Genomic DNA, 9,431 nt, shown 5'->3' with positions numbered 1-9,431 from the left:
TTTATTAATTATTTTATTGGGAGCTTTTGCAGATATCATGACATCCCATAGTTCAATCACATCTAGCAGTATTCGTACAATTGCTGCCACAATCAGCTTCAAAATAGTTCCTTTTTTCTTGAACTCCTTGATATCAGCTCCTCTTTGTCCTCTCCCTCCCGCTCCCTGCCCCCAGAACCCCCCATTCTTTTATTTCTATAATAGTTGGGGGGGAGTGCCTTAACTTACACAAACCAATATATCCATTCACATGCAACTCTGGTTTTCAGCCCCATCAAGCGGAGTTATACCATCATGGATGCTGTCAGCGTCCCCTTTCCCCCTCGTTCTTCCTGAACCCTCCTGTTCCTGTTCCTGAAGGGCTATGTCTGTTTCACGTACAAAACACTCTTAAATCTACAAATGGGCATATGCAAATCTAATACGCTTAATGAAGTAAAACAAATAAAGACCATCATGGCCAGGGGAGGCAGTAGTAAAGAAGTAGACGGTAGTTAGGTGGTTCATTGGTGCTATCCCGCACCCTGGATTTATCATCCCTTCCATGTGGCCCTTCTGAGAGGGACTGTCCAATTATCTTACAGGTGGGTTTGGGGTCTCCACTATATCCGTGCCCCTTCTCATTGATTTGGTTACTTGTTTTTGAACTTCTGATGCCACTTCCTGACCACACCTCGTGATTGCACAGGCTGGTGGGCTTCTTCCATGAGTGCTTTGCCGCTTCCCTGCTAAATGGCCACTTGTTTAACTACAAGAGCGACTGTAAATCTTTACAGCGTCAGACTGTCTCATCTTTTCTCTCTGGGGCTGGTGGTTCCCAACAGCTAACCAGTGGGTATGTATTAGAGCTTACATTCCAAGCACCCCAGTTTGCAAAGGGTGATGATGACAGCGAACGTCCGGATCCATTGGCAGGACCCCCACATAGATTAAGTCTCCATTGAATTCCCTGTGACTATTAAACAAGGATGTGGATCCCCTGCCCTCAGGCAGAGTGCTTTGGCGAGTGGATTGCCCCCACCCCTATCAGGCCAGCCCAGAGAGGGGCAGTCTCTCTCTTAGTAGCTTGCCTGTGTGTGACCTGGATGGAGGGCACCATACTGGGGACAGTACTAGGGGGTCGCACAGTTCTGAGTCATGCCCTCAGCCTCACCCTGACTACTTGGGTTGGAAGACCCTGGCCCAATCCTATAAGCCCTTCTATCGAACATAATTGGTGGCAGATCAATTCCTCACAGGTGCAGTGGGACTACTGAAGCAGGAACAGCACCATGATTGGGACACGTACATTATGTTAGACAGAAGGGGTTATAGGAGTAGTCCATAATCATGAGTCATGCCTTCAACTTTCTCCCCAGGCCCCGCCCCTTGGAATCCTACTGCGGAGAATCATGTCCGTCTGTGCATAGCTGTCCTGGTCCTCTTGGCCCTGGTGGTGCTGTTGGTGGAGGCCTGCTACAGTGAGATGGAGTCCTTCAATACAGTCAGAAGACCTCCACCTCCATCTTACAACCAATAATAACAAGGACACTTTACAAAAAAAAAAACAAAAAACAAGGACACTTCAGTGGTGCCCAGATGATGTTGGCCATGCCTGAGCAGCCAGCTGGACCACAACCACAACTGTGTTTGAGATCATGGGGTGTTGGGGTCCCACCCAACTGCTAACCAAAAGGTCCGAGCCTTGAATACACCTTAGAGGCAATCTACTAATGAAAAGTCTGCCATTAAAAATCCTGTGATGTAACAAGCAAGCAAGCAAACAAACATCCATACGAGACCACAAAAGGATCAATGGTGGTGAAGTGGGTTAAGCATTAGGCTGTCCATCCTAAAGTCAGTGGTTCAATCCACCAGCCACTCCACAGAAGAAAGATGAGGCTGTCTGCTCCCATAAAGATTTGCAGTCTTGGAAACCCAAGGGGCCAGTCCTACTTGATCCGATAGGGTCACTAAGAGTGGGAATAGAGTTGGTGACAATGGGATTTTGTTTGCTTGCTTGTTTGAGAGAGCATATATGGAAGAATTTCTAGCGGGACCCAATTCAGTCAATGACAGCCACCTGTCTGTCTCCAGATCCTATCACCCACACGAGAAAGCTTGGCGTCCCCTGAAGCAGTGAGTCTCAATTCCCCACACCATCCCATCACCCCTGGTCATCACCACAAACTTGAATGTCGCCTCTTTTTACTTTAAAAGTCCATGTTGTATGAGTGTACAACTCTTTGTTTTTCTTTTATTAATCATTTTACTGGGAACTCTTATAGATATTATAATAACCCATAATCCATCATTCAGTTAGATCATGCCTAATTTTTCAATTTGATATGTGAATTATATGCCAATAAAACTCTTTTAAATGGCTAAATAAATACATCAAGGCCCCTGCTGTTGTTCGGTGCTGAGCAATGGATTCCACGATTCTGGTTGACCGCATGTGACAGAGGAGCTGGCCCCAAGGGTCTTCTGGGCTGCGATGTTTTTTGGAATAGGTGGCCCGGTCTTTCTCACCACTGGTCAGTCAGTGTGAGAGTTCGGACAGTCCACCTTCCTAGGTACCATCTGAGAACTCCCCACCCCACCCCCTGGGGCCACCAGGGCTCCTTGAAAAGAATACGGAAAGCAGAACTAGACGTGTGAGCGCTTAGGTTGTTCTGTCTGCATCTCGGTAGCAGCAGTGACGTCGCTGTCTTTGACGGGAAAGATTGTCCATGTTAGTTTCCCAACCTGCCTCCTCCCACACAAAAAACCCCAAGGTTGTGCCCTTAAAAGCTAGCCGCTTAGAACAGCAGCCTAGAAATTCTATCCTGGAACTAAGGCTGAGCTGATGAAGTAACTCTGACCGACCTGGCTCCAACAGGAGCCCTGGTGCATTGGGCTGTGATCTGCAAGGTCAGCAGTTCAAAACCCTCAGCTACTCTGTGGGAGAAAGATGAGGCTTCCTACTCCTGTAAAGAGTTACGCTCAGGGAAACTCATGGGAGCAACTCTACCCTGTCCTATAGGGTCTCTGTGAGTCAGTATCCACTCCGTGGCAGTGAGTTTGAGAGCTTCTATCTTGCAATTCTCTTAGAATCCGTGATCCATGGATAAACCTTTGTCGTTTCTCATTAGAAGTTAAACATTAACCCCCTTACCTTTGAAGGGCAGAACTAACTATTCCTGCGGGGGCATGGGGGAGAGATTGTGGACAAGCCCCTGGACCAGACGACCTGTTTGAAGCCAGACTGCATGAAGAGTTCATTCTACCAGAAGATCCTCCCACCGAGATTCCCAGCCTTTTCATTGAGTTCTGGCTCGTCTGTGAACTTGCCTTTCCTTTAACTATAAACATACTCCTTAACCTGTTGCCCGAGGATGTTCGTTTTGTCCAACAAGCTCCTCACTGGTTCCTTGAATGATGGAATTCTATATGTACTCTCTCTCATTCTCCTCCACCCTCCCCACGTCTAGTGAATTGGCTTCCTCCTGACAGGCTGTCCAAATCACCCGCATGGCGTGGACATGATCATTATTAGTTGCCAGCTGGTCACTGTGGACTCAGGGGACCTCGGGCACAATGGGATCAGTGTGGTAGTTACATAATCTGTTGTCAACTTGAGACTACTAAGAGTGAAGGGGTGGAGTTTAGCCTGTCCATCGGGTCGCAGCTTGATGACCTCATTTGGAGGCCTTATGAAGATAAATAGCTCACTGGAGGCAGGACACACGCTTACTCCCTGTGAGACATTCCTGTTGACAAGACACATGGAGCCATACTAGAGCCCTGAAGCTGGAGGAGCCATGTGGAGACCCCTGCCAGTGCCGAGACGCTTCCACTGCCACTGGATCCACAAGACTTTCCACCCACTGGCCCGTGATCTTCATGCACTTGGTGTCATTGCATGTGTTGCATGATTCTGAAGAGGAATCTATAGATCGGTATGGGACATACGGACTAATATCAGACTTATGGATTTGATCTGGACTGGGCTGGGATGTTTTCTCAATATACAATCGCTCTTGTATCTAAAGTTCTCTCTTATACATATATGAGTATCTATGAATCTGTTTCTCTAGTCAACCCAGACTAACACAATCGGTCTGTTAGGACCCATTGGCTGATGTGTAGAAGTCGATTTCCAGGCCTTATTCCTAGTTTAACTCAGTCCAGAAGCTCTGCTGAAATGCGCTCGGCATCATCGCAACACCCAAGTCTCCACTGACATGAGGTGCTCTGGCTGGGCATCAAGCCTGGGCATCAAACCCCCAGGGAAGGCCTTAATTCTACCATTGCACCACCAAGCCTAGAAAACCCAAACCTTTCACCATCCAGTTGGAGCTGATTCACGGGAACCCCCCGTTCTTGTTCCTAGGGGTCCTGAAGTTGGTTCTGACATATATCGACTCTGTGTACAATAAAGCACAATGCCCGTGGTCTTGTGCCATCCTCAGAACGGTGCTGAAGGCCGTGGTTGCAGCCACTGTGTCACTCTGTCTCCTTAAGGGCCTTCCTCCTCTTGCTGACCCTCTCCTCTATGAAGCATGAGGTCCTTCTCCAGGGTCCGATAGAAGGGACTGGTCTTTGCTGGTAAGGCGTCCAAAGTACTTGAGACAAAGTCTCACCATCTTCCAGACTAAGGAGCATTTCTGGTTGTACGTCCCCCAAGAAAGACTTGTGTGCTCTTCCGGTAGTCTGTGGTATTTCCAGTATTCAAGCAATCAATGGACATATTGCACTGAACAAATCCGCTGCAGCCGACCTTGTGAAAGTGCTGAAGAGCAAAGATGTTGCTTTAAGGAGCGTCTGACCCAAGCCATGGTATTGTCAGTCACCTCACATGCGTGTGAAAGCTGGCCCACGAATATGGAAGACCAAAGAAGAATTGATGCACTTGAATTTGGGTGCTGAAGCATATTGACATTATCAGAGACTTCCAAAAGAACAAATCAAGCTGTCTTGCTAAAATAACAGCCAGAGTGTACCTTGGAATCAGGGATGGTGAGCCACTGAGGGGACCCTCTCGCCCAGTTGGCGCATGTGCGCCTTTTGACTCCACCTGCCTCCGACCAGGGGCAGGGTAAAAGAGAAAGGCCTTCCAGCCGCTGGGGTATTTTAAACCCCTGACTGCGATGAACTGTCTTATTTCCACACTTGATAATGTGGTCGTGTGTCTAGACACTATTACAGGCTCATGCTGATGTGCGCCTTCATCCAGATAATGTGTTTTACGTCCTTGTTAAGACCCAATATGGGTCTCTATCAAACCTCAAAGGAGCCCAGTGGCATAGTGGGTGACACATTGGGATGCTAACTGTAAAGTCAGAAGTTCAAAACCACCAGTCATTCCTTGGGGGAAAGATGAGGCTTTCTATTCTCAAAAAGATTTACAGTCTTTGAAACCCACAAGGACATCTAATCTGTCTTGTAGGGTCTAAGAGTTGGAATCAACTCGAGGGCAATGAGTTTTTTGAGAACGTTGCTGTTGTTAGTATTAAGTTCGCTGCAAAGATTAACCAGAGCCAGACCAGAGAGAAGAAAAGGGGGACGTTGATGCTACCCTTCCCAGGAGGGATTCAGGGACTCCAGCAGGGAGTCCAAGAATCCTCGCTGTCAGGGAGCGAGAGGAGAGAAGGGTAAGGGAGAGAAATAGATGGGAGCCCTGAACTCCCAGGCTAACTCCACGGGCCCCCCATTGGGGGAACCGGAAAGTGGAGCTTCTCTGTGGTGGAGAGTGAGGTTTCAGCTGGCCAGGGGGGAGGGTAAAACAAGAAAGGAGTGGGTAGAAACCTCCGGTGGGAGAATAAGGAGGCAGGGGAGAGAGTTACAGCTGCAGGAGCTGTAAGCCACCTCCATAAAAATTCCAAGGTAGGGTCGTGCTCTGATGGCTCCGTTTGGTGCTGAGGCACGTGGCTCATTGATCTGGGCGCAGCCCTGTGGAATTATCCACAGGGACAGGCCGGCTTCCGCCAACTGGTTCCTGACCCACCAGTTAGAGGTTGGTAAGTAGTCCCTCACTCATAGTCACCCCGTGTGCCATAGAACAAAATGCTGTCTGGTCCTGTGCCTTCTTACAATCGTTGAGCCCATTGCTGCCCGTCACGGTCGATACACCTCATTCAGGATCTTCCTCTTTGGGGCAGACTCTGCTCTACTGAAGAGCCATGGTGGCAAAGTAGGTGACAAGTGGGACTGCTAACTACAAGGTCAGCAGTTCAAACACAGCAGCTGCTCCTGAGGAGAAAGATGAAGACTCCGCACCCCAAAGGGTTGCGGTGAGTTGGAATTGACTTGATAGCAGTGGGTTGTGTTTGCTTCTTTGTTTTTCTACTTTACGGACCCTGCGCTTCCAAAACTGGCCTCTCCGGAGGACATGGTCAAAGTACGTGAGACAGCATGCTGGTGGTGTTTCTTCCAGGACAGACGTGCTGGTTCTGCTGGCTGCCCGTGCTTTCCAATATTCTTCTCCAGCGCCATAGTTCAAGTGCATGCATTGTTCTCCCATATCCCGTATTCATAGGCTAGCCTTCACGTGCACGTGAGGTGTGTGAAAATGCCCCGGCTTGGGGCACACCTTAGTCATCAAAGTGCAGTCCATGCTGTTCAACCCTTGGAAGAGGTCTTGTGCTGCAGCTTTGTGACGAGTTACTACTGTCAGTAACAGAACACAAGACAAGTGGGGAGACCGCACCCTGTCAAGACCAACACACTTGCTGGGTCTGGAAAAACCAGGTATCCCCAGACATGTTTTGGATCTCAGTGGTTTCCTTGTATTCTTTTTAATTTTAATAAGCCATTTTATTGGGGCTCTTATACCTCTTATCACCATCCATCCATCTATTGTGTCAAGCACATTTGTACATTTGTTGCAAATACGGACTAATATCAGACTTATGGATTTGATCTGGACTGGGCTGGGATGTTTTCTCAATATACAATCGCTCTTGTATCTAAAGTTCTCTCTTATACATATATGAGTATCTTGAATGAATCCTTGATTGTACTGATTTTTTGTTTTTGTTTTCATGGAAGGTTGGCTCACCCACTGGTAGATTCCAGAGGCTGATGGGTTACAGCCACAGGTTGGTTTAAACTGTGAGCCCCCAGCCAGGAAGGGGTGGCACACCCAGGTGGGCATTACACCTGGATTGGCCCATCTAAGCCAGGTGAATTTGATTCAGCCTATGGGGTGGACCAGTATTGTCGACCACGCCTGCCAATGGGGTCCTGAAAAGCCAGAGGTTTTGCTCTGGGCTCTCTCCCAGTGGCTCAGACACAATGCATCAAGGCTGGGCTGCAGCCCAGCAACTGCTCCACACACTCTGTCTGCCTTGTGTTCCATATATTGTAAAGCCTGAGACTGCTTTTAACTTTCATAAAACTCCAGGGACTGGTCTCTCCAGACAATGTGTCCAAACCACCTACGGAACCATCCGTTCCTAGCTTCATGTTTACCCACTGGGCCGACAGGGCTCCTCGCTCTCCTGGCACCGCCCCATCAAAACAGTGCCTACCTCTTCAGTCATGAGCCCTGGTGGCATAGTGGTTGTGAGTTTGGCTTCTATCCATGTCGTTGGCAGTTCAAAACCACCAGCCGTTCCGTGGGAGAAAGATGGGGCTTTCTACTCCCATACACAGTTACAGTCTGGAAACCCACAGGGGGTGGGGAGGGGTGCTATGAGTCAGCATGGACTCAGTGGCAGTGAGTTTGGTTTGATTCGAAGGTCGTCCACTTGGCTCCATTCTCCCTTACCTTCTAAAGCAGTGGTTCTCAACCTGTGGGTCGTGACACTTTGGGGGGTCAGACGACCCTTTCACAGGGGTCGTCTAAGACTATCCGAAAACACATATTTCTGATGGTCTTAGAAACTGAGACACCACTCCTCCGTCTCCAGGGGGGTCCACCCACATGCAGATACACCCACAAACGAGTACCCGGCGTAAGACTGTTACCCATGCTTCAAGACACAATTTCATTGATTTGTCTTTAGAAATAAATATTTCACAATATAGAATGACATATTGCTCTTCTGATTCATCCATATGCTTTATATCCCATTTGTAACATGAAACTACATCCTGCAAATCAGATAGTTACATGATGATTCATAACAGTAGCAAAATGGCAGTTGAGAGTAGCAACGAAAATCATTTTATGGTTGGGGATCACCCCACATGAGGAACTCTCTGAAAGGGTCTCGTCCTGAGGAAGGTTGAGAACCGCTGTCCTAAAGGGTCCAGCAGTAATACTACGGTCTCACTCGTAGCCAGCATCTCACCCCTTCTCCATCCCCACCTCGCATAAGGTGACACCTTGTGAGAAACCTCCCCCCATCTCCTCACCGTGCTGCTGGGGCCACAGCCAATGGAGGAAGCACGGGCACCTTTGAGACATGATCATTTATGTCTGTCCCCAAAGTTTATTAACACGGGGCTCCTTTGCACATGCTCTTTCTGACTTTCTTCGCCTGCTCTTGTGGCCGCACGTCCGTCCCTCTGTCTCTTCCTCTCTCTCGCTGCCCTCCCTGTCTTACTTTCAGCCATTCTCTCTTCACTCAGTCTTCCAGTCTCCCCTCACCCTGCCCCCTTGACTCAGTCCACTCTAAACACCCGGGCAGGTCGTGAACGCTCGTAAAACCTGTTCATCGAAACCCACGCTCTGAGTCCACTCTCCTTTGATTCCCATTCGAACACCTCCCTCCACCAGGACGGCTGGAAGCAGCGGCTACCTCAATGGGCTTGAACTTGACAATGATGCAGATGGCACAGGGCTGGGCAGTGTCATGTTGTCCATATGGTCGCTCTGATGCAAAGGGGACTCAAGGAGCCCTGGTGGCAAAGAGGTTAAACGCTCAGTTGATAAGCCAACGGTTGAAGGTTCAAACCTCATGGGCTAACAGGTGCTGTGTGAGAGAGTGCATGTGGCACTCTGCTTCCATAAAGATTTTTTTTTAAATAACTAAACCAGTGGTGACAGGGTGGGCGGTGAGTGAAAGGGAGACGATGTCAAGGAGTCCATGTCGGAAAAACAATGTGTGGAGACTGGTGGTGGTAGCAACTGTGTGATTCGACTTGACATGACTGAATGATGGAATGATGTCTGTATTCAGTCCCAATTAATAATAAACTATTTTTAAGTCATTTTATTGGGGGCCGTACAACTCTTATCACAATCCATACACACATCCATTGTGTCGAGCACATTTGTACATTTGTACATCATTTGTACATTTGTTGCCATCATCATTCTCTAAACTTTTTCTTTCTACTTGAGCCCGTCGTATCAGCTCATTTTTCCCCGTCCCTCCTTCACTCCCTCCCTGCCTCCCCCCTGATAATTTAGAAATCATTATCTTTCCATGTCTTACACTGATCGATGTCTCCCCTCACCCACTTTACTGTTGACCATTCCCCATGGAGAAGGTTATATGTAGATCCTTGTAATTGGTTCC

Source organism: Echinops telfairi, unplaced genomic scaffold (genome assembly GCF_000313985.2).
Source record: "Echinops telfairi isolate 266 unplaced genomic scaffold, ASM31398v2 ScPeMD7_655;HRSCAF=1070, whole genome shotgun sequence".
NCBI classification, from domain to species: domain Eukaryota; kingdom Metazoa; phylum Chordata; class Mammalia; order Afrosoricida; family Tenrecidae; genus Echinops; species Echinops telfairi.
Note: the sequence above shows the minus strand (reverse complement) of the source record.